Below are 5,550 nucleotides of genomic sequence, written 5' to 3' on the forward strand. Positions count from 1 at the left end.
GAACAGTTCTGCAACACCAAGATCACAATGCCCTCCTCACACCTCCCCAGATGTTGTGCTTTTCCTCCATCCTTACTAAGTCAGCATGGCCCACTCAATAATAAAAGCTTTACATTACTTCAATCATCCCCTACCCTGCCCGAGGCCTTCTCACCTGGCAGGGCTATGTGGCATGGGGACAAAAACATTTTCACAGAAGAACACTGTCATAAAACAAGATGTGAATAGAAAGACCCGTCATGTTTAGGAAGCAGCCAGGAAAAAGTCCTGTGTTTCCAGAAGATTCCAAAATGAGTTTGCATAACCCTTTTCATCCCGCTCATTCATGCAGTAAACAGTGTAGAACAATAACGATAAAAAGAAAAAAAAATCCATCACTTCCTGGGCTCAGCTGCATTTGATAATCCTACTGCCTGGCGTGTGGACCAGGAGGAAGGAGAGGAAGCAGAGTTAGGCTGTCTGTCCACTACCTAAAATTGCAACTGACGTGGGTCCTGGGACACAAGTGACTGGCAGTGGACATGCTAGAGAGAAGATCTCAGACTGATCTGTCACGAGTGGGTGGAGAAATCACAGTGGGTGGGGAGTGCCATCCCACAACATGCAGCTTTCAGCAGACATCTCACCAGTTAGAAGTGCAACCTGTCTGCATCAGAAATACAGTGCCCATGAGCAGCTTCACTCCAGTTGGCCCCACCGGAAAACAGGCCCTTCATCATGGGCATCTGCAAGAGATGTGCGAGGTCCAGGGCTGCATCTGTGTTGTGTGGTGACAGTTTTGAACCTCACTAACAGGTGTTTAAAGCCTTCCAGGGTTCCAGAGTCAAAGATGCCTTTGTTGCGTTGAGCTATGCCTGCTTTCTGCTTGGCACAGCCTGTGGTGAGTCTGAAACAGCCCAGAGCAGATCCTTTGGTTTTAGCTTAGAGTCAAGGCCAGCCTATTGAGATTTGTGAATTTGCAATTCCAAAACAGTCGGTAGTGGGGGGAAGGGATTCTGTAGCAGCAGGATAGCCAGCATGCTGCAAGGCCAGACAACAGTGAGGCAGGGAGACACCTGCATGGTATGCTTTCCTATGGCCTTTAGGCCTTGCCAGTCTTACAGTCCAAACGTGCACCTCAAATCATGCACCTTAGCTCCAACAGTCATCGGCTTATACGTGGCTGACGTCCCAGTTCAGAAGAGCTCATTTCACACTGTTTGGGACTGGGGGTTGATCAAGGATAATGACAGGATCACCAGAGGCAATACCACACAGGCAGCTTTATTGGGTGGTGCTTGGACAGGGAATGCAGGGAGGGGACAGACTGTCCAGAGTCTGTGTTTCCAGGGTCACCATCAGAACGGGAGGAAGGCAGGAGAACTGATGGTGCAGATGGGAATTGGAGAAGGACCTTATGGGTATAGGTGATATTGCTCAGCAGCTGGGCAAAGTGGCTTGGGAGTCTCGTAACCATAAGATTCTATCTTATCTATGGTTAGCAGATGTTAGGTGAGGACTGGCAGGGTATGGAAGCCAGCAAGGCTCTGAATGCCTAACGATCTGCTTGGCAGTGCCACGTTTCAAATAATCAAATGTGTGAAAAATTCAGTTTTGTGCTGATGGGTTTCTGAGCCAACAGGTCTCAGTCTTGTGAAGGAAAACATAGAGAAACATGAGCAATGCTGCACGACAGCTGAGATGCTGCCGCAAGGCCCTTTGCCAGCCACATCCCACGTCTAAACAATAAGCAAGGCCTTCCTCCAGCCTAGGGGCTACACACACAGGTCATCTTTGGTTCATTTATAGAACACAAGCTGAAAGCTGTTTTTAAAGTCTCTGAAGACGTATCTCCACCTGGAGACCGTCTCTCTTTTTCCATGTGGACTTCCTTCCTCCAGGGATCCCAGGAGGCAAGAATTATCACCTTCAGAAACGCTTTCTGTTACCCATACTTGAAAAACTTAACGCAAACACACACGCAGGGTTAGAGAGAAAAAGCGTGAAAGCAAATCCAAGCACTAGATATAGATTGATTGCGAATAATGTTAATACTATAATTCCTCACAGACAAAGTTTCCTACAAAAGGCTTTTAAGATTCTGTAGAAAAGAAAACCAGTGGAAATCACAAGCATCCAAGTATCCCTGTCTAGAGCAAGGGAGGAAAGCTCAGTGTTAAGCAAAGCCAGCACTGTCTCCTTTAGAAAGGCTGATTAACTGACGGGCCTGTGTGAAACACCATTCAGGGGAGGCCACTGCTATGGACTAGCCTCCTGCCCTAAGCCCCAGCTGATCACACCCGACCAGAATGGGGTCACTTGTGCTGAGTGCCACATAATCATCCTGAACTTTCCAATGGGCCAATTAAAAAGAAAAGAAAAGAAAAGAAAAAACAAAACTTAGAATCTTCCAATTAACCTGAGCCAGCGAAATAAGGAAGACCCTTCTGCTCTAATCTTAGAAGGAAAGGAACTTTGAAATGCTGAATCTGTTTTCTTTTTCTTTCCTTTTCTTTCTTTCTTTTTTTCTTTCTTTCTTTTTTTTTTTTTTTTTTTTTTCAGTTTCTGCTTTCTTTAGCACTGTTCTGCCTACAAAGCCAACCTCGTCTGCTTGGTTCATTGTAACACTCATTTTATTTTACAGAATGTAGTGTTGCTCAATTCTAGCATCGCCAATAAAAGCCAGTTTGATCTTTAAATCATATTTGCTGTTATTATTTTCTTGGCAGATTCTGGTGATTTTGGGGGACCCAAAAGACACAGCTGATGTCCCTGGAGACCCCTTGACAAATGCAGGGGAGATGCCGCTGACAGCTTCGGAGGCCCCTCTTACCCTCACAGAGGCACAAGCGTTGTCAGTTCCTCTCGGGTCACATTTTTGCATTGATTCCCCTGATCCTTTTGGCTCTTGATTCCAGGATTCATTTGTCCTGTGAGAGAGAACATGACCTGGGGGTTTGTGGGGGCTGACAAGTCACTGACAAGACGTGTGGTTTTAAAGGTAACTGATGGAGGGAGCAGATGATCACAGGCAGTGTGTGACTCTGGTTTTTGGAAATTTGCAGGGATCTGGGTTCTCCAGTTTCTTTTGCTTGTATGCTTCGGTAGGAGAGATTCACTGGTTACGTTAGTCAAGAGAAGCTCAGAGTCATAGCCAGGACTGACTGGTGGCTCCAGTTTGGGCACTCAGGAGCGATTGGAGCACTCGCCACCTAAAAATAAGATATCTGTATTAGGATCAGCTGGTCATGAAACAAGTTAAATACCATGTCACCGCCAGCCTCAAGACAGCATCCATGCAGCAACAGGGAGGACTCTGTGCAGCTGCTGACACTTTCTGTTGTATGTGGATGAATAAGACAAACAGGCTGGTTAGTTAGAATGGGTAGATTCCTCATCTGGCTCATTCTTTGGTCTGTTCAATTTCAGTTGGTTTAGCTCATGGGAAGCCTGCCTAAGGGGCTGTTTTCAGAGCCCCCAGTCAATCTGAGATTCTAGTACCAGAGTATCTGGAAAGGCTGACCTAACTGGAAATGGAGGGGAGCTGATGGCAAGTTTTTCCAGCACGCCTTCCATAGGGTAATTCTTGTGCCTGGCAGACAGCCTAATATCCAGTTGTCCAACCGACCGGTGATCACGTGGCCCCTCGTATGGGAAACTTGTTTACTCTGGCAGATGTCCTTGTGCTTCTTGTCTGATCTGTGTCCAGCTTATGCCTGCCTGTGACCACCATTCGGGCGCTTGGAGTTTGAAATTCTCTCCATCCCCCAGCATCCCAGATAAAGTCTGACCTTGGTTGCCATTTGATGTTCAGGTGAAAGGCACAACTTCAAATCACCTCCACAACACAAAATAAATTCAAAGACTTGTTACTTACTGATCCTGGGAAGAGAGAGTTCAAAGAGTTGGGAGGACAGTTCTCCATTCCCTGATCATGTGAGGCAGGAACGAAGAGCCAAATAATCAGGCAGGTAGAGAGAGAGAGAGGAGAGAGAGAGAGAGAACATATAAATATACAGGAATAGGGAATGGGTCAGGTAGGTTCACAGTCAAAAGTCTGAATGGTCCTTTCAAAGAAAAGGATTTTGAAGGAAAAGCGGGGAGAGATGCCTCTAAAGTTTTAACTCTGCCCACAGGCTTGAGCCAGTTGAGTGTACTGTTCTACTTCAACTTCCTAGGCAGCAACCTCCGCTCTGCCATTCCCATTACAAGGGCATACTCCAAACTATGGGTATTATCCTCCTGACAGTCATAAGAGTAGTCCCCCTGGTTCACTGCATCCTCTCAAAAAGGCTTATTAATCTCCATGCAGCCATCTGCTGAATGCCATATGGTCTGTCTGCAACTGGAATGATGAAAGCTCCAAGAAACACATGGTAACAAGGACACTGTAACATATGAATGGCATGTTAACTCCATAAACCCAAAACTGATGGTGACTAACTGTAGCATTCATGTCCTACGATTTGGTCATGACCCAAAGGAAAGGAGACTGTGAAACAAAATTAATGGGAGGCCATTGTGCCAGGCTAGCTTCCTGAACTAGGCCCCGGAAGATCATAAAACCAGAATGGGGTCACTCATGCTAAGTGTCATGAAATGAAACTGAACTTTCACGGGGGCCAGTTTAAAAATTTCAGAAGATGCCAATCAATATGACTCAGCATAATCAAGAGATGCGCTCTGCTTGAACCCTAAATGGAAAGGAACTTGGAAATGAGCAATCTGCTCTTTGCTTGCTGTTTCTGCTTTCTTCAGCACTTTTCTGTGTAGAAAGGCAAACTCCTCTGCACAGATCATTAGAATACCCATTCTAAATGAGTGAGGTTGCAGGCCCGAGGGTCTGACCTTGTGGGCCTATTTCTGGTCCTCTGCTTCCTCACTGTGGAACCAGGGTCATGGCTCAATCCCACCATTGCAAAGGTTAGCTCATTACAGAGATGGGCTCATTCCTAGCAACCACCCAAGGGAGGCTTGCACACAGAAAATGACACAGACCAGCAGAGCACTTAGCACAGCAGCTGCCTGGCACCCAGTGAACCCTGAACCAAGCAGGGTGAAGGGCACCTGGTGTGGCAGATGCCTGAGTGTGTGAAAAAGAGGAGTGCAGTGGCTGACAAAGAAGAAAGGAAGGCCTGAGACATCTGAGGAGTTGATGTCCATGCAATCAACAAGTTCTGAGCCATGATTCAGCATATACTCATGTCCTGGGGACATAATTCCTCTTCTGGCTGCTTTCTGGAAGGTAATACAGAAAAGAAAATGGGAACGATCATAGGTTCGAGAGAGATTTGCAGCTACTAAATAGGTAACTGCAGGCTGTTTCAAACCGTGAAAACAACTGTGTGGGCAAGACTGTGTTTCAAATAGCCATGTAGAGGGCTGCCCTGCATGTCTAAGCTGTGGCAGAAGAATTTGCAATGTGGCTTCAGCCCTCCTTAGAAACATGCACCTGAAAGGTTGAGGACAAGCAAAGTGGGGGCATCCACAGTGTCCAGGCGGAGGACTCCCCTCTCAGAGCTCTGAGTTGTGGGGATGGATACAGGCAGGGTGAGCCTGGAGAATGTCTTG

Source organism: Mandrillus leucophaeus, unplaced genomic scaffold (genome assembly GCF_000951045.1).
Source record: "Mandrillus leucophaeus isolate KB7577 unplaced genomic scaffold, Mleu.le_1.0 Scaffold2234, whole genome shotgun sequence".
Classification (NCBI taxonomy): Eukaryota; Metazoa; Chordata; class Mammalia; order Primates; family Cercopithecidae; genus Mandrillus; species Mandrillus leucophaeus.